Raw genomic sequence first — 27,252 nt, 5'->3', positions numbered from 1 at the left:
TCATAAACCACATGCACCGCTGCCGAATTCACACCGCAGTCAACGGGTTAAACAGTGAAAAGAGTAATATACCAGTTTGCAAAGGGGTTTAGAAGAAGGGATGTCGTGACATAGGAAATCTTTTCCACAGAAATAAAGACAAACTTAGAAATTTTTCCCACATTGGGTGAGGGAAACAGGCATATGGTAGGAAAGTTGCAAAATCATACATCACTCTTGTGTATAAATCAATGTTTTGTGAAATAGGCTGTCAGAAATCTCCACGAAACAGAGGCATACTGTGCACATGTGGTTTAGCCTTTGACAGAAATCTAAAACTTCTTGTCTAACAAAATAGGTTTCTGAGGTGCTATAGTTGACTGCCATCATTGCACTGTCCACATTATAGCCAAACATGTAACACATCCATTCAATGCCACATGGCATAGGTAGAAAAGTACCCGTGACATAAGCCATTCTCTATTGTACTGTTGCAAAGTATGATACATGTTCCGGGCGTAACTTTCAGGCAGTACTATTTTTTGGCTCTTTTGCCAGGATTAGCGCCTGGCCAGTTACAGTACCTGATTCCCGCTATAGCGCCGGGACACCTCTGTTGATGTAGCTGTCGCGCTTTATAGGTGCTACTATTATTATTATTATTACTATCAATAGTCACACAGAGTCATCTTTTTTAGATAGCTATAGACTACAACATTTGACTCATGCAATATCCAAATCGCATAATAGGTCTCCACTCCTGCATCATTAGGCCCATCATTATGAAGTTGGAATTGGTTCTTCCCAACACCGGAGAATATTTTTATACAGCACTGGTCCCATTTTGATGTATGCACAACTGGCCCATAATTAGAATGAGGAAGGGGGAGTCAAGGGCATAGAGGGGGTCTCCAATGCCCCCAGTTAACCCCATAACATATATTCCTTGTCCATGTACTATTAACCTCATGTGGATGCATGTCATACACAACTGAATGATTCATAGTCTTAGATGTTCAACAAATATTTAGAAAAGTAATATCCATGACTATATAAAAACCTGTTGGAAAACTGGATAACATAAAGCACACCTCAATCCAGATTTACCAAGGGCTTGCATTACCCTTGTGTCACGTAAGGCAAAGCAAGGCAACGTAAGCTCTTAAGTTAGATTTACTATGACAAGCAGCATCACCTAGATGGCTCTGCTTTGCATAGTGGGGCGATGAGTGGGGCAGTGGCAGTGTCCCTAACTGCTCGGCGCTACGTAGGTGGAAGCAGATTCCTGTTGATTTTAAAATTATTCTGTTGCCATTTTAGACTTCCATTTTAGGTCAAATACCTGCTTTAAGGGGGAGTGGTGGGGGCTTTTTGGGCAGTCCTCCTTACCTGAAAGCCTGGGCTGGGTCTTCACTCCTTCCCGCCTCGGTCCAATGCGGTAGCTAGTACCGTTGCACGGAGGGCTGGGAAGGGAGAGCCAGGCACTTCCGCTGTGACCGGATAGTGGTCTAGTGGCGGGGAGCTTGCTCACATAAAGGGCGCAGGGCCCGTGGCCGCGTTGCAGTGAGTGGGGCAGTGGCAGTGTCCCTAACTGCACCGCGCTACATAGCCGGAAGCAGATTCCTGTTGATTTTAAAATTATTCTGTTGGCATTTTACACTTCCATTTTAGGACACATACCTGCTTGAAGGGGGAGTGGTGGGGGCTTTTTGGGCAGTCCTGCTTACCTGAAAGCCTAGGCTCGGTCTTCACTCCTTCCCGCCTCAGTCCGATGCGGTAACTAGTACCATTGCGCGGAGGGCAGGGAAGGGAGAGCCAGGCACTTCCGCTGTGACCGGTTAGCAGTCTAGTGGCGGGGAGCTTGCTCACATAAAGGGTGCAGGGCCCGTTGCCGCGTTGCGGTGACTGGGGCAGTGGCAGTGTCCCTAACTGCTTGCCGCTACATAGCTGGAAGCAGATTCCTGTTGATTTTAAAATTATTCTGTTGGCATTTCAGACTTCTATTTTAGGACACATACCTGCTCGAAGGGGGAGTGGTGGGGGCTTTTTGGGCAGTCCTGCTTACCTGAAAGCCTGGGCTCGGTCTTCACTCCTTCCCGCCTTGGTCCGACGCAGTAACTAGTACTGGAGGGCTCAGAAGGGAGAGCCAGGCACTTCCGCTGTGACCGGTTAGCGGTCTAGTGGCGGGGAGCTTGCTCACATAAAAGGCACAGGGCCCGTGGCCGCGTTGCGGTGAGTGGGGCAGTGGCAGTGTCCCTAACTGCTCGGGGCTACATAGCCGGAAGCAGATTCCTGTTGATTTTAAATTTATTCTGTTGGCATTTTAGACTTCTATTTTAGGACACATACCTGCTCGAAGGGGGAGTGGTGGGGGCTTTTTAGACAGTCCTGCTTACCTGAAAGTCTGGGCTTGGTCTTCACTCCTTCCCGCCTCGGTCCGACGCAGTAACTAGTACCGTTGCGTGGTGGGCGGGGAAGGGAGAGCCAGGCACTTCCGCTGTGACCGGTTAGCGGTCTATTGGCCGGGAGCTTGCTCACATAAAGGGCGCAGGGCCCATGGCCGCGTTGCAGTGAGTGGGGCAGTGGCAGTGTCCCTAACTGTTCGGCGCTACGTAGCTGGAAGCAGATTCCTGTTGATTTTAAAATTATTCTGTTGTCATTTTAGACCTCTATTTTAGTACACATACCTGCTCGAAGGGGGCGCCGTGGGGGCTTTTTGGGCAGTCCTGCTTACCTGAAAGCTTAGGCTCGGTCTTTACTACTTCCCGCCTCGGTCCAAGATGGTAACTAGTACCGCTGCGCCGAGGGTGGGGAAGGGAGAGCCAGGCACTTCCGCTGTGACCGGTTAGCGGTCTAGTGGCGGGGAGCTTGCTCATATAAAAGCTGCATGCCACGCAGCAGACACGCACAGCGGGCATGCCGCTGGCGCACCAAAGGTAAGCCCGTCTGCGCCCGTTTGCGACCGTTTGGGGCCTGAGGCCAGAACCCCTGGCGGTTTGGGGGTAAGGATACAGTATAGCGCCCAAGATCTGCGGGCTCTCTGTCCGGCAATGACAGACCTGTGTAGGCACAGTATTGGGGGCTGAAGTAGTTGCTGGGACTGCAAGTACTGCACTTTCAGAGCTAAGGTTGAGAGGGAGGCTAAGGTGGAAAGCTCACATCTGAACTGCTGCCTATTGAACTGCAGATCACTTAGGAAACATAGATTGGAGGTATTTGATCAGCTCTCAGAGGGGCAGACTAATGTAATATTCCTCTCGGAGTCGTGGCTGGAGGAGGATTCCGCACCAGACACCCTAAATGCACTTCCTAGTGGGTATGGGATCACTAGGATTGATAGAGGCTCCTGTAGAGGAGGTGGGATGGCGATTATATTCAAACACACCATCCAATGTGTCCTAGATTCGGTCACAATCGCTGAGAGTGAGGCGGGTTTCTCCACAATTTAGGTAGCTCCGAACTATATCGTGATAGGGCTCCTGATTTATAGACCGCCTGGACCCTCCACTCGTTTTTCCTCTAGCCTGCTAGAATGTCTTGTGCAGCCTGCACTGCTTTATGAAAAACTTTTAGTGCTTGGCGATTTGAACTTGCATTTTGATGACACAAAGAATGTAGGGGCCGGGGAGCTGTGTCAAGAATTGGCGACCCTGCAATTGATGTTAAAATCTGATTCACCAACACACCAACTGGGGCATCTGCTTGACCCCATTTTTACTAATTGGGAGGACATAGTTATGAACCCCCCTCTGCCTGTACCATGGTCAGACCATTTCCTGGTCCCGTTTGGGCTGAGGCTGTGGTGGCTAAAGGCACAGGTGATATCCAAGGGGGAGACAGCACGCCGGAAGTGGGCGGGTTTCTCTCAGGAGAAGTTTAACAATGCTCTTGCTCAGGGTGGGTTGCCTGGGGGCACAGATGTCGAAAGTGCATGCGGAAATCTGGATAGCCGCATTACGGAGGCACTGGATAGCACTGCTCCCTGAACGCATCAAAGACCGGGGAGAGTACAAAAATTGGCTCCCTGGTATAACAACGCCCTGAGAACCACTAAAGCAGACTGTAAATGTCTAGAAAGGTGGTGGAGGAAAGACTTCTCGGATCAGGGCAGAAGGGAATATAAAGTCGCCCTGAAGGGTTACCATGGGCTTATTAGAAAGGCGAAGGCAGCGTACTACCAGGAAAGAAATGGGGCGGCGGAGAACTCGGCAAGGGAGCTGTTTAGGGTCTATAAAAAAATCTCATCCCTAGCACCTACAGGCAGTGCCAGCAACTGGTTCGGAGGACTCATGTAATCGTGTGGCGGATTTCTTTGCGGATAAGGTGGAGACAATTTACTCCACCTTTCCGGACTCTGCGCATGTCGATCACGAGATCCCGGGGGATGTAGGACACATTACAGAGGGGGAATGCATTGTCAGATTTACCGTACCACCAAGAGAACTGTTAACGAAAATCTGTAGGACTGTCAAGTCGGGTTCCTCAAAAGACCCTGCCTCCCCTAAAGTACTTGGAAGGAGCCTTGGAACCCTTGAGCCATGCATTAGGCACCTATTGGAATTATCCTTCAGGACAGGGACCGTGCCAGTGAGATGGAAGGAAGCAGTAGTCCTTCCGCTATCCAAGAAACCGCATATTAGTCCAGATCGACTTGATAATCTACGCCCAATCTCTTTACTTCCATACTTGGCAAAGGTTGCAGAGAAGGTAGTAAATACACAACTTATTGGACATATTGGGAAACACAATCTTTTGCATCCCACGCAGTCTGGGTTTCGGGCACACCACTCGACGGAATCAGCCCTGTTACTCGCCACGGAAACCATCAGGAAATATGTGGATGAGGGACAGACGGCGGCCCTAATCCTGATTTAAGTGCCACCTTCGACACTGTGGCTCACCAAACCCTGCTGCAGAGTCTGAGGAAAGGAGGAGTGGCAGGGAGGGGATTGAATTTGATGAAATCCTTCTTGTCCGAGCGCAGCTTTCAGGTGAGGCAGGGCTCTCACTACTCCAGGGTCATCAAGTTGAAACCGAGAGTACCGCAAGGATCAATCCTGAGCCCGACCAAGTTTAATCCCTATGTTACACCGTTAGTGGAGATTGCAGATGGTGTTGGATCAGGGTTGTGTCCTATGCCGATGACACGCAGCTGGTGGTCTCCCTGACAAAAGCACAGGAGACAGCAGCCACCAACTTTGTGGCTTGCATGCAAGATCTTGCTTCATGGATGGTAATAACTGCCTGAAATTGAATGGCAGTAAGACCGAGGTGCTTGTGGTGGGAAGAGCCCCGTCGGTGTGGTCATCGGCATGGTGGCCCCAGTCTCTGGGATCCACCCGATGCCATGCAAGTGGGCAAAAAACTTAGGGGTCTGGCTGGATACAAAGCTATCTTTTGAGTATCACACTAGGCGGGTAGCAGGGGCCTGTTTTGGACTCCTGAGGGGCCTCCAGAAAACCCTGGACATGCTGCCCACCACAGCCAGAAATACCATAGTGCAGGCCCTGGTAGCCTTGCGCCTTGATTATAGCAATGTTCTATATCTGGGGGTCACCTGTAAATGTATGCAAGCTTCAAGTTATACAGAATGTGGCTGCTCAGATAGTTCTTATGCTCCCTAGGAGGGCCTCCTCGAAGATGGCCTTAGTGTCCCTGTACTGGCTGCCGATAAGTAAGAGAATCCTGTTTAAGGCACTGTGCGTTTGCCATCGTATCATTCAGGGGACGTGTCTGCCCTATCTGTCTGATTTATTGAGGCTCTACTCTCCAACACGCCAACTGAGATCGGTGGGAACGGGCCATGTGTGCGTCCCTGCCATTAAGAGAGCTAGGATGTGCGGCCACTCTTTCCGCTTTATGGCAGCTCAGCATTGGAACAAGCTCCCGTTGTGCCTACGGTTGGAGGGCTCGGAAGCTATCTTCTAGAAAAATCTGAAAACGTATCTTTTCCCTACAGGATAGGCAGGCTGGGCCAGGCTGGGTAAGGGTTGTGGCATTTTTGTACCGCAGTGCGGGGGGACACTGGCCTAGTGTAACCATGCGCTCTATAAATGCATCTATTATTATTATTATTATTATAGTGAATCTAGAATAACACAAAAGCAGCACAAGTTGCTGCCTTATGTTAAACTCCGCGTGCGGAAGGCGTTGCATGGGTGGAGCGTGGGTTTTCCCCCCCCATCAATTCATGGTTTTTTAATCATTCCCAGAGTTACTAAGACTAGTAAACCTGGGAATGCGTTAAAATTATATGCCTTCCCAAGTGAGGCACAACAAAGAGAAATATGTTTATTTCTCCTCGTTATTACTTCTTTCGAAAGAGCAAACTGCTTCTAGGTATTGTTTCTGTGCTGGAAGGTGTCCCTTCCTGCTCAAGAATAATCCTGGCTGTAACAAAGGCACTCTTGCACCATACCCAAGGGTGCCTGTGTTGCGCTTGGCAGCCACAAGTGTGCCAACGTGGAGAGAGAGCAGGAATGCCTATATGTAAGTAATTATGGCACATTTCTGCTGCTCTCCCCATTTGTCACTGTGCAGCAAGTCGCTTTGCTGCATTTCACTGCGTCAAATATTAGTGAATCTGGGCTCTCTGGTTTAATCTGTTATAGCTTAAATGTTTTGTTACACAGTCCTCTCATATGAAATACAAATGATGCTGTATGTATTTACTCCTTCCAGTATTGCAGATGATGATAACAATGATGATTATACCTGTTTTTTAAACAAATTATTCCATTACCCTGTCCATATTTTTGTAGGGATTAGAATTTCTGGTTGGTAACCATTTTCCTTAACATGTGCTTTTTAGAAATTAACCATGTTCCTCAATGTAGCAGGACACTGCTGAAGATGATCAATGTACATTTTTCTTCATTGTGCAGTTACTTGGATTTCTGCAAAACATCAAGTGCAGTCAATCACAAGTTAATTGTGTTACCAGTACTGGCTATTACAGCAGATTCATGATGAAGATGGCCCAGGTTAGTATGGTAAAGTTATACTCACTGGTATGTTGACACAAAGTGATTCTTAGTACATAGTATGATTTACAGAATGACATTGTGTTTTATTATATCTCAAGGAGATTCCCTATATTTGTGAATATTTATGAATAATATTGTTAATGTACTTTAGGCATTCTGTGATTTCCCTAACATCATTAATAATTATGGTCATATTATGATTACTTATACTGCATCAATTTTATCAATGTTCTTCCAGATTGCCAACTCTGTCAGTTGTAAAAGAACTTACATACAAGTAGTAGCATGAATGAGTGCAAACACAAACCACAACCTTCAGACTACCTTTGTCCAACCTTATACTTGTAACCTACCCACCTCACCCTTCGGTTCCTTCTTTGATGCCACCTGGATAAGCCAGGCTAAGTGTTACAATCCCTTCTGTTATACCACAGTGGTACTGAATGTTGTTAGTTTCACTAACAAAATGCAAATGTGTGTTTTTATGGATCATATTTCTTGGTGGATATTGTTGGTGGATTTGGACTCTCTAGATGTCAGTGCCGTCCCACATCTAATGGTGACTATTGGTAAATATGGCAGCTCACTGGAGTCACTGCTAGGTTTGTTGATCATACACTTTTACATGGTCACTGTTTTAAACAAATAATCAATCTCTGTTGTCACTTTGAGAAGTGGACAAGCGGGAAATAGACTGGTTATTGATCAGAAGCTCTTTGGGTGACCCGTTCTTTGGGGAGTCTTCCCTAAATGTTCCGATGGAGTTCACATTATTCAAGGAAGGCACATCTTGGGATTCTACACCAAGTTACCCTACAGCCTTGCTTAACTGCCATACCTCCTTGGTTGGGTTTTCATGCCACACCTGCAAATAAATGGCCTTAACTACAGCTTTATGTCCATGCCATATTTGTTCATGACACTTAAAGCACATAATTTTCTCATTTGCGAATACAAATGTGAATGTAAACATTATTAAGGCAGAGAACTGTGATGTGCATTAAATGTACCTCATGGGTTTTGTATTTTAAAGAATATTGATGTATAGCGGTGTAGACCATGACCATGTTTCACATCTGAAGGCTTCAGTTCTTGTACGTTGACACTGTGCCTAATACATAAGGTGGTATTATAGACATGTGTTTAGTGTGCTGAACAGAATTTTAGTGCACCAAACATTTTTGAACAGGCGCCTTTTAGGGTTAACAGGTCTATAAGGAATCTGGGTCGGGGGTCCCAGGGCAGACAGGGATTACTGGGCCACAACTGTAACAGCTAGGGTCTTTTCCCACAGGTTCACCAACTGGGAGCTAAGATTCCCTTTTTAGCACTTGAACCTCAGGGCAGTGAGGCAAGCCAGTCTAAAGCTTGCTCCAGCAAGCCTGATCCCTAACAATAAAAATAAAAGAAAACTCCCAATATGAGCTTAAAACAACATGTTTAATTAAATTCAGGAATACAGGCTTTGTCAGGGTATCAACACAATAGTTAAAGTCAAAACATAGAGTCATACACAGTGCAAATCAATATTGAAATACTTCAGGATAGAACTAACAATACTTGCAGACTCAGAGCAAGTTAATAAAGTTTTCATTGCTCAGCGTTATGCAGTGTGTAAGTATTACTTCTATCTTTAAACGGACTACAAAACTACTGCATGCCCTAACACAAAAAATCCTGCATGACAAAGCCTTATTGCTAATTATCATAGCACAAAGAATGCTCCAAACAGTGCAAAACTCTTTCAGTGTCATGTTTTCTCTACCTTCTAAACCTGTGGGAGTTAGGGTGATAAACCAGCATTTTTGGGAGAGCTCATGTGGGGCTCTGTCATTCCCCTTGTAGCCCTAAGAGCAAATAGCGATCATTAGTGCTGTCCCTGCCCTTCCTGGACATGGCCTCTTCTCCTTTGCACATTTTTCACAGCCCTCTGACACACATTTTCACACACATGCATTATCTTCCAGCTGTCCCAGGCTTTCCTTTTTAGGTTTCGCCTGGCGTCCGCAGGCAAAATCTTATCTTGGGACAGTATGTGCCTTTGTCCCGCCTCTTGGAGGCTAGCCATTAGAAGAGAGATCTGTCCGTCATTGTCCGAGGCGATCTGTGGGCGTTCGGGCGATTTTTTTCCCTCTCCGCCCCTTGTAGAACGTCATTGCGGCGGTGGGCGGTGTTTTTTCTTTTTTAGTTTTTTTTGGGTCATTCCTCCAGGCCGACCGCCGCCGGAAGAAGTCCTGGTGAGTGCTCCCCTCCCCTGGTCTGTGTGCCCGTTCCCGCGCCCCCTCCCGCTGTCCGTGTGCCGTTCCCGCCCCCCCTCCCGCTGTCCGTGTGCCGTTCCCGCCCCCCCTTCCGCTGTTCGCTGTCCGTGTCTCCGGCCCCGGCCCCACTCTGCCTGCCGTGTATTGCCGCTAGGCAGGGACAGCCCATGGGTGCACAGGAAGCAGCAGAGCTGCAGCAGCCAGGCCAGCTAAACAGGCGTGGAGCTCAGAGGCGCACAGGGTAACTCCACGTCTTCGGGTCCCCCTGCACAGCAGCTCGATTCCTTAGGACGGCGGCTGCGGTGACTATCGCACACTGTGATCTTGGTGACTTCAGGTCTTCAGCCCCTCCTGCACAGTGCCTCGATTCCTTCCTTTATTCAAGGTTTCATGCAGCATGAGGCTGCGCTGTGCTTAGGGTGGCGGATGCGGTAACAGTCGCACACTGTGACCTCGATGACCCCAGGTCTACAGCCCCCCCTGCACAGCGCCTCGATTCCTTTCTTTATTCAAGGTTTCATGCAGTGTGAGGCTGCGCTGTGCTTAGGATGGCGGTTGCGGTAACTGTCACACACTGTGACCTTGGTAACTCCAGGTATTCAGCCCCCCTTACATAGCGCCTTGATTCCCTTCTTTATTGAATGTTTCATGCAGTGTGAGGCTGCGCTGTGCTTAGGACGGCGGCTGCGGTGACTATCGTACACTGTGACCTTGGTGACATCAGGAGTTCAGCCCCCCCTGCACAGCGCCTTGATTCCTTTCTTTATTCAAGGTTTCATGCAGCGTGAGGCTGCGCTGTGCTTAAGACGGAGGCTGCTGTAACTGTCGCACACTGTGACCTTGTGACAGGGTGCAGTATGTGCCACGAAGCCGAAAGTGTTCGGCGCTTGAAGTGCAGGTGTGTGTGGGAGGGGACGAGCCTGGGACAACGGAACTCTGGGGACGGCCTCACTTCCTCATTCTTTCCAGGTTTCTCTCCATTGTGTTGATACTCCTACCCCCCCCCCCCCGGCTCTCAGGCCTGTCCAGCTCCCTGCTCTCTGCTCTTAGCAGTCTCTTGTGTGTAGGATGTCACTGGGTGTCTTCTGTCGTCTCTCTAATTCCCCTCTTTCTGTCCCTCGGTTTCTTTTGTTTTTCTACGTACCGGTTTTAAATAGCACCAATGCAGCGCTGCACAACATGCTTTTGCACCCTACCAGCTGTCTCATGCTATCTAGCCCTATCTTTTGCTCTCTACCCTGTTTACCCCTTCTGTCTCTTGCCCTACCCCAGCAGGTAACATTAGCCCCATAGCCTCCGCAATGCGGAGGTCCCTCAACCTCCATGGGGCCCCCTCCGGGATTTTGCAGGTGTGGCAGGCCGGTGCACTGAAAGCTCCGGACAGGGTCCAGAAAGTGGGTAGCCCCCTCACCTTTCGTTAAGCCGCTTTTCTGCCCACTCTTCCCCTGAGCCTCATCCCAGACCATGCTCTATGTATCCTGTGCAGTCTCTCACTGACTTACTAAAAATATAAAAATAGCATAATTGTATTGTAATTGCATTTATATAGCCATAGCTTTACAATACAGTTGATATTAAAAATTATAATATGATCTAGTTAGTCAAGAAGCAGCGATCTTTTAGGTGTCAGGTATTGGTGGGCATTGTTAGAAGGTGTTTTCATGGTGAGGCATGATGTGGACTTCTCTGTGTGCTATTGTCGTGCGCTGTTCAAGCATCAGCTTAGAAGTGACGACTTAATTGTATTTCAGTGCTTGTTTAACCTACCGCCCCATAGTATTATCATTCCATGTTAGCATTTTATTTTCAATAGCGCTTTCTATGACGAACGAGGCTTCGGAGCGCTTTCTAGGGAATTGAGTAAACAGCTAAATCTTTTTGTGCTTGATTGGTAGAATCTGCGTTTTATTGGGCGTCTGTGGGCAGTATTATGGCATGAAGCAGAGAGATGTGAGAGGGGCAGAGACACGGTTCCATAGTGCTAGACATACAACAACAGTGCAAGTACAGTGGGGCAATTTTAGAAAAATCACATGCACACCATAGTCCCTGGCCAAACCCATCCTACAATCTGGCCTCGTTAGATATTGAGAAACATCATAATATCTTTAAACACATATGAATAAGGTTTTTACAGTGCATAACATGAAGAGAATCACCTCTTGTTGTTCCCAAATTTGCCAGTGAAGAAACACGAGGCACTACGCTGCAGGGTGGTCTGCCCAGGATCATACAATTTGGGTAAATGTGGATGCTGGGATTTGAGCCTAGGTTTTCAGTTGGCATTATTCAGCCGCGCGAGGTATCTGCACAGTCTACTTTTGTAGAAAAAAAGACATTGCTTCGTGTATTAATGAAGTGTGAGCGAGGCGCTGGGACTGGGTGTAAGCAGGACTGCCTCCTACTGTTGTATTTCTATCTAGGACCCTAATTCGATATTCCTGATTTATGCCCTTATGTGGTTATAATAATAATATCCTTATAAAGGCATAAGAATCATATCCATATTTAGTCGTAGCCCATGCAATCCAAATTAAGCAAGGCTACTTCCCCAGACTCCTAGAGAGTACAACGAGTTCTTTAAACAAAACAAACCTCCAGCAACCTGGGAAATCCCCATGCTTCTGTTTTGATTTGTCCTAAAACTCCTGCGAACACTGAAAGAACGGCCAGTTCTTAGTGACATCTTTATTGACGTCTTATGTCCAACCTTACGTCAAACCCGGCACCTTTCAGGTATAAATATACCAACGTTGCCTTAGGCAAACACACGTTGGTTTGGAGCAGAGCGGCTATCTACTTGCCCGAGAGCCCAGCTGATGCGAGAGCCCATGGACGCCGCCCCTCCCTTTTGACGCACTGAGAAAGCACCTGTCTTTTTCTCCAGCCGAGAAAATCCAGCTCCGGTGATTTCAGCCGCCCTTGCAGGTTCCTGGGAAATCAAGTCCTGAGAAACAGATACCAGACCTCCTGCTTTCTATTACCCAGGTACGGAGCTGACTAAACCCTTAACCTAATCGCTGCGGCAGCTTTTCCCGCTGTACGCGGCAATTTTGAAATTACCGCGTTACATGACGAGCTCAGCTCGTCATGAGCGCACGGCAGGTTACGCTCATGACGAGCTGAGCTCGTCATCAGCCCGAAGGGGTTAAAGAGAATTCTTGACTCAGATTCTTGGCAAAAACCAACTTAACTTAAACTGCACCTTACTTACTCCTTCCCACGTATTAGGCTTAGGTCAGGTAACCGGGGTAGGCGTATTTAGAAGCACCAGTTGAGTACGTTAGTCAATGTATTTATGTATGTATATATTTTATCAATTTTAAAGTATCATATGGCTAAGAAACCATATCAATGCTTTTACAGTATTATTTCATAATACTCCTTTTACTGTACGCACTTTACTTTATGATAAGTATTGCAATTGTGGCAATTCATTTCTCTTGCATGAGAAAGAAGACTGCTCAATAAATAACACCGTTTATTGAAAACGCCCGTCTCTCTATTTCTCTGCACTCTGGTGAAACTAAGTATGCACAATTGACTGAGTGAAATAGCTGTCTAATGTTTTCACACGACTCTAGAGATACACTCTTATTCTGAGGGAGCAAAGTTGTCATGTTTATGGTTGTCAGAAGCTAATCCCTTCTTGTCTATCCAGGGAAGTTAAACTCCTCCTTGTTTATTCGAGAAAGTTTCTAGTGACCTCTGAGCTAGCTGGCAAAACTAATGAAGTCTAATATAGTCAGTAGAGACCTAGTCGACCTCAGTCCTACGTCTACACTGCTGTTTATATTATTCCAATGCGCAGAGCCTATTGGGAATATAGGAACTACACTACATGGTGCCCAACGTTTGGTAAGGTGATAATCTAACGCAAGACACTAGAGTAACTCAGTCGTGCTTTTTCACACAGAACCCTTTTTCCCGTAAATACTCCAAAAACCGTCTGGAGTGGGTAAAAGGTTATAATCCACCGGAACTTAGTAGGAAGAGATTCCTATGTATAGTTTTTGGTTTAGTCAACGTTGAAGGATACAGTGTTCCAAAATATTGTGCACCTAATCTTTGTTTCCCTTGAAACTTGATCTGCAACAAAAAAAACTTTCTGTCAGTAAAATGCCTGACGGAGACAAAGAAAGAGATGCTACAGCGTCTCAACTGTTGTTGGATGACACAAGTATCCAACAGAATGACCCGAATGCTATAATCATTCTGGCAAATATAAGAAGAACTATAACTATTAAACTTATAGAAAATGGACTATCATCACGAGGTGGTACAGTCATATTCGTGGTAGAGGCCCATGAATATCGGCAGACAGAGGTATTCTATTCATGGATACACTTTCCAGCAGCAAACGCTGTAACAAAAGAATTCCACTATTACAAAATAGAGGAACCTCCGGATGAATACACTCCTTTCGAGGAGGTTGAAATCCCATTAAATTACCAAGAGCACCTGCTCTGGTTTAAAGGCACCCTAAAACATAAAAATCACATCACCAGGCTCGGTCCACTAGGTAGACCAGGAGCCACGTGGCCGGTTCTAGCCAGCTACACACCACATCCAGACATTGATAAAATGTCAGACCGGGAACTTTTAGCCCAGCTAAAAATACTAATTAAAATACATAGACAATTGGTCCAATATGTAATGCGGACTTCAACAGTCCAACCAGCAATTAACATTCCACAGCTGACCCCTCATCAGGGGAACACAAACAAAATTACACCACAGAACATACAATCATGTCTTGGTAAAATACCCTCAAAACGGGAACAAATTCCATTCTGGTTAGCACCAAAAATCACTCAAATAGAGGCAGTATTTCCTGATACTACACCTACTGAGAAACACAAAATTCTGACTATCTGTCTTCCAATGGGGATCGCACCACATGTGGAGGACTGTGACACTTGGGGCACAGTCTTTGCTTCCATTTACACAAAAACACATGGTGTTCCGTCCATGGCGGTTATACCAGATGTGCTAAGACAGATTCAAAATTAATACGGTCCAGAACCTGCTTTAACTCTGGGTATGAAATTACTGAAAGACTTCAAGCAGGTCTCGGCTGTATTATTAGCCAACATAAAAGGAGAAGCAGCATCTGTGGCGACCCGCCAGAAACTGAAAGAAACAGATATGGCAGAACAACCTTTTGAACTTGCCAGAATCATAGAAAAATCCTATGAAGAACTAGGTAGAGATAGTTTGGGTGGGAAACCAGTAAAACCCCAACTAACTGAAAATCCTGAAAAAACTTTTATTAAAAATAATCTAAATACTCCAAAAAAGAGTTGGGATGGTAATAAACAATCCACTCCCAAAGAAAAATCTCTGGACCAAGGACACAAGTCTCCCCAGAGGGAGCCCTCTGAGAAAAGATACAACCTTAGAAATAGGGATAATGTGAGAAAACTCAACAGATATCAAGATAATGATACACGTCCCTCTCGATCTTTTCAGACTTGCTCACAGAAATCGGAAAGAAGAGGACGGTCAGAACACAAGGAAGAGCATGTCAAGTCCAAAGACAAGGAACCTGCTCATCAAAGTAAAAAATTACAATTTCCAAGAAAGAAGGTAGCCAGCATTAAAATAATTAAACATGCCGAGGATACTGAGGACACAACTGAAAAACGGAGAGTGGGCTCAGACAATGCTAGACAGCGCAGCAGAAGTGACCATAGCTCGCAAGATCCTAATGAATCTTCTGGAGACAGTGGGCACGAATGAATACATTCAAGTGGAAACTGCAGATACCAGAGTGAGCAAACCTCATAAAATATACAAAATAACACTGCGTATAGAGGGAGACAAGACTAGGAAAGTAAGGGGTCTCTTTTGGGATAACCTTTCGAAAGGCTATGACATCCTGTTAGCTGAGAAAGACTGGCCACCAGAGTTTGTCAGGGAGTGCGCTCATGGCAAAGAAATGATTATGCCTGCCTTCTCAAATCATATTCCAATTCATAAAAAATATACATTAGCAAGAAAATGGGCAGTGGACTAAGCTCCTGCATTATATAAAAATCATGTAGGATGGGATGAGGACTCTCCTCCTCACAAAATCCAGTTAAAATGTCAACCCACTGCACAAAGGCAGTACCCAGTTAAACAAGAAGCTAAAAAGCAAGTCAGGGAGATCTTAGATCAACTTGAATACCAGGGGATGATTGAAACATGCACCTTACAAATGAACAATCTTTTGTTTCCTTTCTCCAAGCCAGACGATTCATATCCTCTAGTTTTGGACTACAGACACTTAAACTCCTGTTGCAAAACATTTGCAGTACAAAACTCACACATTGCAGCACTAATGAATAACATTGTGCGCCAAAAAATATAAAACAACATTAGACATCTCTAATGGATTCTTTTGTCAAAACATTGCACCTGAAAGCAGGTATTTGACCGCTTTCTCAATAATGGGGTCGCAAAAAAACTTCTGTCGACTCCCACAGGGATTCAATAATAGCCCAGGATTATTCTCAGCAAGAGTAACAGAGTTACTACAAATATATGATGATTAAGCATTATCTTATGTCGATGACATCTATCTCACAGATGATGACCTGGATACTCACTTGAAAAGAGTGAACACCATAATACTTGGGTTCACAGCTGAGGGTTACAAATTCAGCTTTAAAAAGTCACGAATTGCCCATCTAACGTCCTATTTTTAGGATATGAATTATCAAGTGAAGGCAAAAGCCTAGCAGACAACTTCTTAGAGAAGTGTGCTGTACTCCAAGCACCTAAAACGCTGAAGAACTTACAATCAATACTAGGTTTCCTGAATTTCTGAAGAACATACATTCTAAATTATGCAGAGAGGGTTAAACCTCTCTATGAATTAATAAAACCTGATTTCAAACCAATTAGTTGGACTCAGAAACACACAGAATTTTTAAGATCATTGTAAACAGACATGTTAGCTAAAACTAAATTGCAAACTCGCGAAAAACATACGCAACCTTGTAATCCGAGTCATCCCAGGAAGATGCGGATTCACGTACCTGACCTCTAATGAGGGAGAGACGGTACCAATAGCTTACAAATCACACTTGTACACACAAGCTGAAATGAAATTCAGTTCTACAGAAAAGATTCTAATAGCGGTTCAAACTGCTGTAGCAAAAGAAAGAGCCCAAGCCCAAGGCAGAAGAATAACTGTTTTAACAGCAGAATCAGCCCTTCAGGCATTAACTAGTCCACGCAATTTGACTGCAGTGGCATTAGATCCAAAATGGATACAATGGGAAAGTTCTCTTGCTGCAGAAGACGTGAAATACTATTTTGACCCGAAAGTGAAAAAACTAGAAAATCTAGAATATGAAGAAGAATATCCTCTGCCAATCGAAGTTCTGCCTCTCAAACAGTACACATGTGTAATTTACATGGACAGATTTGCACAACACTACGATGTAGAGGAAAAATCCTACAACGCAGCGTGCGCGATTATTGAAGGTCGCTGGCGCTTTGGTAAATTCAGACCATTAATTACCAAAACTGAATCACTCAGAAAATGTTCAGCTCAGCGAGCTGAAATCAAATCTTTAAAGATGGCGCTTTAAAATGCCGATCGTGAATTCCCGACACTAATGGTGTGCGATTCGCATTTCTGCGTCAGGTCTTACAATAATGACTTGCAGAACTGGGTTCAAAACGATTACAAAAGATGACACAGGTGCCACAATAAAGCATAAGAAGCTTTGGGAACAAGTAGTTCTTTTGCAGAAAGAACTACAAAAGACTCATGTGATACATACACTGAGTCATCAACGTGATGGCGTTCACGTTGCAGGGAATTCATTGGCTCACAGAGCCACAGCGGAAGCAGCTCAACCGGCTTCCGTAGCCACAAAAAAAGCGTTCAGAAAAATACATAGACGGGGAAACAATGCTGGCGGTAAAAGCGTCTTTAAAAGGCGACTGTGTAGCATTACCTGTGAACTATCCACTCAATTATACATACATAATTGATGCAAACTCCGTTCCTTTTGCTCAAATCCCTGGAGTGGGGGATAGAGTAATTCCAAACACGAACAGGAGAGTCTTTTTAATGGCAGATGCACACATGGGATTGGGTCTAAGGCACCAAGAGATCAAGGAATCTCTGAAAGAATTACAATAAGAATACTGGTGGCCGGGGATGAGCCTGCAATTTTACAAATTTGCAATCCAGCCGGAGAAATGGGTCCCATTTATGTTTAAGATTAGATTCACTTAAAATGTAGACACCAGCGCTCGGCTGACGCCAGAACTGTTATAAAAGATTTGCAAGTCTTTATCGGCACATACGCAATTGGCATGCTACATTCTGACCAGGGTCCTGCGTTTAGCTCTAGGGCTTACAAGGAGGCCATGGGCATTGCATTGCGGTACTCTTGTCCCTTCCATCCTGAGGGAAATGCGGTAGTGGAAAGAAAAAACCGGGACATAAAGCAATCTATACCGGCGAGTTTATTAGGTTCGGGTGATGGGTGGGTCCAACATTTAACAAGTGTCCAACGTAGTCTTAATAATCTGCCAAGAAATTCTCTAAAAGGTCTCAGTCCGTATGAACTATTGTTCGGTACTAGAATGCACATTCAGGACCTTGATAGTCACACTTCAGTGGTAGAAGAAAAATGCTTTGATATCAAAGACCGTATGGTTGTTTTGCAGGACTTAAATGAAACAAGACAAAACCTGAGCAACATAAAGTTAAAGCAACAGCCAACAGCCACTGAAGAAAATCCACCTGTCCCAGCAAGACCTGTCTGGATTCCAAAGATTGGGGATCTGCTCAGAGAGAAGATCGCGGTAAAGAAGGAATTTGGGCCTTCTTACAGAAAAGCAGTACCTGTCTTAGCTGTTAGCGGAACAAGATCAGTTGGACTATTGCCCCTTGCTGGTAAAAAGGAGAACCGAGTTGTATCCATCGACCTGGTAAAACCACAATCATGTGGCCAATAATAAGTAGTAGGCCCAGTGGACTCCCAAGAAATAGCAGAGTACCAACATTTGCTACAATACAAGAGGTTCAAACTGAGAGACTAATCCCATTCGATAAACCTGCAGTGAATAAAAAAGGACTATGCAACAAAGCCATGGAACTTATGCCTCTTGAAACCCAAATTGCAACAGTTCGTCAAGAAACACCAGTCTACAACGATGTAGCCTCAGACTATGCTAATGAAACAGAAAAATCCAAAAGCAAATGAAAATCCGGAAGCAATTCCAACAATTTACAGAACTGCATCTGGCTACTTCATCAATTTCGATGACTTTTCTGATGATCCAAGTGAACATGAAGAAACGCCAGCAAAAAAACCAAAAAACTTTCAAAGACAAAGTAACTGAATTATTTCATCAACTCAAAGAAACCTATCTCATTTCTCCATGGATTGAATTTTGGATTGTGTTAGGTGTACTTTTCCTCCTGCTTTGGCTCATCATGGTTCTTTGTTTGGGAAAATTCATTGAAGGAAAATACAGTACAATGGACACAGCAAGTCAGAACATCAAGTTGGTCCTAAAGCCTCACAAGTCATCTTACATCGAGAAAAGAGAACTATCATCAGTGAACGTCACAGCCAATCAAATAACCGGTGGAGTAGCATGGGACAGAACTGAATTTGACATTTTTGGCCCGATTGAGCTCTTGAAATATCCACTTCAGTTCAAGGTTTCATTAAGTGACTTTGTAACACCAAGTACTTTTTCTGATGATTGGGACTTTGAAAATATTAATAATATGATGTCAGATTTAGTAATGTCAGCCAAATTCACAGAACATGATTATTTACAAGGTTCATCCAATTATGAAGAAATGTACTGCTATAATCATTTTGGTCATCAGTATTTGCATAAATCTGCTCAACGTAGAAATGTTTTTAATTATAACCAATGGGAGCATTGTGCAACGCCACCTAAAAGCAGCTCGAAAACATTTTATGAGAAATTCCCTTACTTCTCAGGGTTTAACACAAGTGATGCAGAAACGTTTTATTTTAAAATATTAAATAAGACAGGAATGAAAACAATGCTGACAAATACTAAATTGATCTATTCTGACACATTTTATGAAAAAATGATTACATTTGGTTTTGAATTCTGGAAAAACAACATTGAAACAAAAACCATCTGGGGTACAAAAGAATGGCAGGTCCAAGGTTTAGAAGCATTGTTTAGAGCCTGCATGATCCCAGAACAATTAATATTCTTGAATGACACCATTTAACAGACTACCTGTCTTGGCCTAGCCAAAATTAAGGACTTAAACAAACCGTCTATTCCAAAGCCCATACCTGATAGTAATAGCACTACTGATATGGAGATAGACGTATCCCATATTTTATACCAAAACAAAACACATCCTGATTGGAAAAAATGGTTGATGTGGCCCACAGACACAAATAACTGTCAAGATAGATTCCTGAACAAAATACAGGGGTTAAACCTGAACAGGCCAGACCCAAGATACTCCCAGAGACAACATCCAGGGATAGTTACAACATACAATGTAGGGAAACTATGCCTCGAATGGCTACAGAAATCCACACTGGCTGAAACTAAGCAGCACTTGACTTTACTTAAAGACGGTGCTGACTTGCGTGATTTCATATTGGGACCACGCAAACAGCGTCAAAAATGTTTCATAGCGGCCGGTATATACGCTGCGTACAACAAAGCTTGGAAAGTTATGCAAATTGACGTAAATAATTAATTTACTCTCTTAATTTCTATGCAGGTAAGTACTTAATCGATAATAACTCAGATCGGAAAGAAAAAACCAGAGTCCGTGGTGTTAGAGTTCTTAGGGGTTTTATTCCTCAGAAAGGAATGGTCATGACCAGGATATCGGATTCTGACCACCACAGGGGTGTCAGAAGGGATAGAGCGCTACATTTTATTGACAATACATAGCTTATATACTTAATTCATATCATAAGCAACAGTGCAGGAGGCGTAACAGTTGAGAGAAGACAAGATAACAGTATACACGTGGTACTAGTACGTAATCAAGAGGCGTGAACTAGAGGTGTGTGCTAGAAACGTCACTGATAGGTAACGCGAGTGGGTGGCATCAAGCAGAAATGTGGCAATGTCAGCAGAAATCGGAAACTTGGATGCGCGCGCAGCTACATGACGTGTGATTGGAGGGGTGCAGGGGACTTGACATTTACACTGACGGAAAGAGACAGAAGTCTGGCATGTCAGATCAACTTGTACTTCTATCATATCTGATATCTGATGTTTAGGAACCATATTATCTGGACGGAAAGGTCTCTAGGGCAGAAACTATTCTATGCTAACTGGGGATGCGTGTATAAGCGCCTAAATGTCTGCATGAGAAGCGAGGGGCACGGGGCCTTCCATGGGAGCATGGTAACAGAGGCTATGAATTACTTGCATGGAGACAGGTCGGCCCTTTGGCTCTGCAGCTGAGGAGGATGTTTACTGAAACTAGTAGGCAGGAATGTATTTTCGAGGAGCAGAACAGATAACTCGAAGGTTATAGTCAGTCTTGGCAGAAAGCAGGCTGAGCTGAGCGCGAGGGGCCGCGCTAGAAGTAAGTCAGAGTTCACGGGTACAGAGGCAGCCTGGGCTGAGGCTGTCATAGTCAGAAGCCAGAAAAGAGGCTCGATGGCAGAAATTCAGGGCCTACTCTGCCAGAGCAGGAAAACATGTAAAGTACACTACAAAAAGACGGTGGCATAGCATACTTAGGAACAGACTATTTAACCCATTCAGGGTGGGTCTGAAAGAGGACAAGTTAACGTTGGACGCAAATGTATTTGCGTCTTCATAGCTGGTACAGGAGGGAAGTTACATGCACTTTAAGCTGGTACATGGAGTCGGTGGGGTACGCGCTAGGGAACACAATCATGACCAAAATTTATATTTCCTCATTCCCTCCTTGTTCCCTACGGACCCTTCATGATATATCGATCCTCATGAATCGATCAGTTTGTTCTTGTAACATCATTTGCTCATCTTTCTTTCTTTGATGGCTTGAAAGGAAACTGGAATGTTCAATACAAGAGGTGGCACACAGTCCACAAATCGCTGGCCCGCACTGCAGGCACAGGCAGCAACTGAATACTAGGACTAGGCCAATGCCTAGGAAGGATAGGATCTTCCATCCCCAAGCTGTTAACGTTGTCCAGAACCAACCGGACCAAGTCCAGGTGCCTGGATCCTGATGTATCTGATTTGCAATTTTATGGAGACGTGTAATAGCTTGATATACAGATGGTGCGTTTTGTGGTATGAAAACACAGCAACTTGACCCGATGACCTTACAAGCTCCGCCTCTATCTGCCAAGATGACGTCAATAACAAGACGGTTCTGAAGGACAACAACCCGCATGGCGGACTGTTCTTCTGTTAGGTTACCTAAGGCGGAGGCAGTTTCATTCACTACTGCTTCAAGCGTTCTAGTTAATCTACGTATTAATTTACTATTCTGAACAGGTCCTAAAAAGAAAAAGAATCCTTTATTAAAATCGGTGTACTGTTCCCATGCCGTTTCTGTGTAGTCGACAAGTGGGATATCTCTTCTGGGTCTATTCTTTACTAGATTGGTATTTCTATGGTAATCAGGGGGAGCTAGGAAAACAGGTGGCAGAAGGAATGCAATGTAACAGGTACCGTCCCAATCTGGAGGTAGACGTATGTATGCGGTATGACCACAAACAAAGTAAGAATGACTAATAGCTTTAAAGGACGATTTTCCATGATCGCTGAATTCGACCACAGTAGTGCATTTACTACGACCTAAGTGTACTGAACCTTTCTTCCTGATACATAATTCGCCAGTAACTGGCAATACTGACATAGCGGGTATAACAGGTGCGTCTTCTGATTCAACAGTAAGAATCATAAGGCTAATTGTGTAGTTACCTAATCCATACACTTCATTTTCTAGATCAGTTCCTATTCTAGTGGGGAGTCCCTCTTTATCAGGGTAACAAACGTCGAGCAGGACTAAGTTCAGGTTTCCCCAAACCCAGCCCCCATCGAAAACAGCAATATCAGGATCTAAGGAATTAATTATTTTAAACCATGCACCGCAGGAGCCATTGTGGGTGAACGGGTACGGAAACAGGGGCAGAGCTCCCTTGTAATTCTGGTAGGGAGGGAGTCGGCCACATATCCAGCAGTCTGTAGCATTGTTAGTTTGATGGGAATGATGTAGCATACTGATGAACGTATTGTTGCGCAGCGCAAGTCTGTAGGAGAGTTCATGTGGAGGCAACTTGCTAAAAGTGTGTTCAGCAGAGACATTGTAAACAGATTGTTCACGCTTGAAAATAGGGTAGTAGATAGGTAAAAGGATGCTAGCAACAATAATTAAAATACTCAGAATAAACATGATTAATAGTGTCACTATACAGTGACTACGGAGTGATTTACAATATGTGCGTTTCTTAATTCGCCTCTCTCTCTCTCTATCTCGATCTAGGGGATACATGTCAGAAACTATTTAACCGATTCACCTAGGGGAGTACTTAAACAATTAAACTGTCTGACTTGCTAGATCGAAGTTTCATGCAATACTCCTCTTGGGGAGTTTTTTCTCGTTCAGATTCTGTAAAGTCTTTTGGCTCAACACAGTCTTTGGTGGGGGTGGACGAGTCTCGATCAGGTTTCAGTTCAAAGAATTTTTTCACATGACTCGTGTGAACCCACCCCTTTCTCCCTTTGATCTTCACGGCGGTCCTCGTGGTGAGAAGGACGGTCTTCGGCGATTTCCAGCGGGGCTCCAGCGGACTCTTTCTATCAAAGTTGCGCACTAAGACGAGGTCCCCGGGACGGACATCATGTGGCTTTACATCAGTGTTGTCAGGGAAGGCTGCGGCAACCTGTGAACGACATGATTGGAGTGCAGACATCAAGGAGGCAAGGTAATCTGTCAACATGTTACAATCAACATCAGTAATCTTTTTCGGAATGGGCGTCCCCCACATATTCGGTGGTCTGCCAAAGACCACCTCGTACGGAGATAGCCCTGATCTCGAATGGGCAACCATTCTCATGTAGAATAGTGCCACTGGCAGGGCGACTATCCAGTCGACCCCTTTTTCCTGACATATTTTGGCAAGGCGGATCTTTAGTGTCTGGTTATGCCTTTCTACAAGGCCTGCGGCTTCGGGATGTCGGACACAATGGAATTTCCACTGGTATCCCAGTAATAAAGAAACTTCTTTCATTAATGCAGATGAGAATGGCTGACCGTTATCTGAATACACGACACGAGGCAAGCCGTATCGTGGGAAGAATTCACGAACCAGCTGCTTGGCAGTGGTCGGAGCAGTGTAATCTGGGACTGGGTATGCTTCGGTCCAGCGGGACAGAGCACAAACAATTACGAGAACATATTTAAATCCTCGACAACGGTCCATCTGGATATAATCCATCTGGAGGACTTCAAAAGGGTGATCGGGAGGATGAAATCCACCTTGCTCTACAGGGACACTTTTACCTGGATTGAACTGACAACAGATCATGCAAGTACGCACTTTCTGTTTCGCTGCTGCTCGTAAGTGTTTATTGTTCCAAAGATTTTGTAAACTGTCTAGCATCGCTTTCTCTCCTAGGTGTGCTGGGCTATGTGCTGTATTTATCATGACTTGAACCATAGAGTCAGGGAGAAACCATGTAGATTTTCCCTTCGTCATCCAACCTTGATCTGTCTGGATCCCTCCTAGTTCAATCCATTTCTTTATTTCTTCTGGGGTAGCGTGTGTCTGAATATCAATAACATCTAGTGCGGGATCCCTGACTGTCATGCAATTTGTCGGTCCTATTGTCTTTGTCGTGTCAGTTGTCTGAGTGTGAGTCGATGCTGTATGTTTTGCTGTCTGGTCTGCCAGGTCGTTACCCTGGGAAACAGAATCTGTGACTTTAGTATGTGCTTTACACTTCATGACTGATATGCCTGAAGGCAGATGTATTGCTTCTAACAGTGCTTGAATGAGGGGACCATGTTGGATCTTGGCACCGTGAGAGGTCAGAAAACCTCGTTCTTGCCATAACATGCCGAAGTCGTGTACAACTCCGAACGCATAACGGGAATCAGTGTATATGTTGACATTTCTGTTCTTGGCTATAATACAGGCTCGGGTCAGAGCGATGAGCTCTGCCGCTTGAGCAGACAGTGTATCAATACGATGTGTTTCTTTAACTTCAGTTTCAGTGGTCACTGCATACGCGGCCACTAACTCTCCTGTACTTGTTCTCATACATGAACCATCCACATAAAGTGTCAGGTCTGGATTTGTCAATGGAACATCTGTTAAGTCTCGTCGGGGCTTTGTTACTGCATTAATGATCTCTATGCAATCATGCGGAGCTGGATCTGTCATAATTGTAGGTAGCAGTGTTGCTGGGTTCAGGATGCTGCAGCGTCTGATTTCTATGTGTGGCTGGAATAGTGTCAATTCGTAACCTGTCAGTCGTGCTATAGTCAAGTGTTGAGTCTGAGTTCTGTTTAAAAGAACCTCTACAGAGTGTGGAACCTGTACTGTTAACTGATGGCCTAAAACAATTGAATCGCTCTGTCTTATTGCTAACGCTGTTGCTGCTACTGACTTTAAGCACGCAGGGAGTGCCTGGGCTACGGAATCCAATGTACTTGAAAAATAAGCGCAAGGCTTATGTGAATTTGCTTGATCTTGAGTGAGGACAGACAATGCTGTACCGTCACGTTCTGTAACAAAAAGTGTAAACGGTTTGCTGTAACATGGTGTCGCTAAAACTGGTGCTTGGCATAATGCTTTCTTTAATTCCTCAAAGGCTTGTGTGTGTTCCTGAGTCCAAGGGAGGGCAGTCGAAGTTGCTGCCTCCTGCGTCGTTAACTGGATGAGTGGTTTAGCTAGAAATGCATATTGAGGAATCCATTGTCTGCAGTATGAGGTGAGGCCTATGAAGGCCCGCACTTCCTTTTGTGTCTGGGGTCGTGGCATGTTTACAATTAACTGAATCCGATCGGGAGTGAGCTGTCTCCCCACTTTGGACAGCAAGTGACCCAAGTATACAACTTGCTGAACACAGAATTGTAGCTTCGAAGGAGACACCTTGTGTCCCTTATCGGCCAGGAAATGTAAAACTGTCAGTGATGCTTGTTCACATTCGGGCTCACTTCGTGCGGTGATCAGTAGATCATCGACGTATTGCAGTAAAGCGGTGTTAACTGGCATTTGAATACAATCTAGTTGTCTTTTCAGTGCTTGACTATAGATGCTGGGGCTTTCTGTGAATCCTTGAGGTGCGCGGGAAAATTTGAAACTTCGTCCATTTAAACTGAATCCGAAGAGATATTGGCTCTCCGGATCAATAGGTACACTGAAGAAAGCGTTCTTGAGATCAATTACAGTAAAGAACGTTGCTTCTGAATCAATAGCAGTCAATAGGGAAGAGATATCGGGGACCACAGGGTACTGTGGTACAATGCATTTGTTCAATTCTCGAAGATCAATCACCAGCCGATATACTGGCGGTGCATTGGGGTCAGTATGTTTAAGAATTGGGATGATAGGTGAATTACAGATATTGGAGTCGGTCTCTACGACCACTCCCTGGGCAATAAGCTCTTCAACAATTTTCAGTAAAGCCACTACAGCATCGGGCGGTAACTTGTATTGTCGGATTCTGGGTAGAACAACTCCTGTCTTGAGTGAAACACGGTATGGAGTGATATGCATACAACCTACGTCAGCTGGGCCTTTTGCCCATAAGTGATCTGGTACATTTTTCAATCTGACATCAAATTCTCGTAAAACATAATGACCCTTGAAATCCCGTAGAAAGAGTCTAACTCCCTCCGGGGAACAGCATATTATAGCTCCTAGAGCCTTCAGTGTTTTAATTCCTAACAGATTTTCTGGGCATGAGTTTGTAAGTAGCAAATCTGTAACTCGTGATAATGGACCCACAGCCAATGGTACTGGTTCCGATACTTCATTTACAATAGGCTGTCCTGAAAATCCAAGGGAAACATTCTGTGAGCCTGAGAGGGGTGCCCCTGGGACTTCATTATGACTGATTGTGGTGCGGCTTGCCCCTGTGTAAATTAAAAACTTTCTGTCTTTTCCCAATACGTGACTGTGTACATAAGGACCTTCTTGATCTACAGGAATTTCAATAAGAGGCAAACCACCTTCCCTCTCTAGGCTGTTTCATGTATATCGGGGGTAATCTGGATATGCAGATTGGGCATACTGGTACATCTGTTGCGAAACTTGCTGAGTCGCGGCAATGGGCTGTGGTCCTGCTACTGTCTGTGTTGTATGAGATGGAGCATGCATAGGCTGTGTATTCTGCATTGGCTGTACATTTTGTGAGGTCTGTTGCTGGACCTGATCTTGTCTAAGCGGATGCGGTCTTTCTTTAGTTTTACCTGTGGCTATGTTATGTTTCAGGACTGGGCATTCATGTACGTAATGACCTGGCTGTTTACAGTAATTACATGTCCCTCTAACAGGAGCTGTAGTGTGACTTGTCTGGGTCCCACCTTTTCTCTGACCGTCGGCTGGGACCGTCTGGGCTACTAACATTTTCATCTTGGTGTCTTTCATACGTTTCTGTTCCTGATCTTGTTCTTCTCTAATTCTGTTCTGATGATATTGTAACATTTGTAACATCTGGGAGGGCGTATTTGCCTGCCAAGTACTTTCAACTTTGTACACTCTATTTTTAACTAATGGTAGGGAGTTCTCAACTAGTTTTGATACAAAAAGGTGTGGATATGATTCGCTGCTTGGTTGTAGGCCACTATTTATAATGAAACATTTCTCGAATCTTGAATAGAAGTCACTAGTATCTTCGTCATGTTTCTGTTTACAGGACGAGATGGCGTCCCAATCTTCCTTTCTAGTTGTCAATAATCTTGGCAAAACCTGTACTATTAATCCGGGTAATGCTTTAGTCTTGTCCCCAAGGCCTACCCCTGGGACCCGTTTGCTTTCTTCGTCTTCTATTTCTGCCCATACAATCTTTTTCTCTCCCACCTCCCATTCCTTTTCCTTTAG

General features: G+C 44.8%; 1 protein-coding gene across 1 annotated transcript in view; it reads left to right on the top strand.

The window, feature by feature from the left end:
* Nucleotides 1-27,252, top strand: part of LOC147692454 (uncharacterized) — a 175,976-nt gene that overhangs the window by 15,463 nt on the left and 133,261 nt on the right. The window contains exon 3 of the mRNA XM_086938656.1: nt 6,864-6,962. The gene's annotated coding sequence lies outside the window, so the exon portion shown is untranslated. The remainder of the gene's footprint in view (nt 1-6,863; nt 6,963-27,252) is intronic.

Source organism: Lissotriton vulgaris, chromosome 9 (genome assembly GCF_964263255.1).
Source record: "Lissotriton vulgaris chromosome 9, aLisVul1.2, whole genome shotgun sequence".
NCBI lineage: Eukaryota > Metazoa > Chordata > Amphibia > Caudata > Salamandridae > Lissotriton > Lissotriton vulgaris.
The sequence above is the reverse complement of the archived record's forward strand: the minus strand, read 5'-3'. Positions and strand labels throughout refer to the sequence as shown.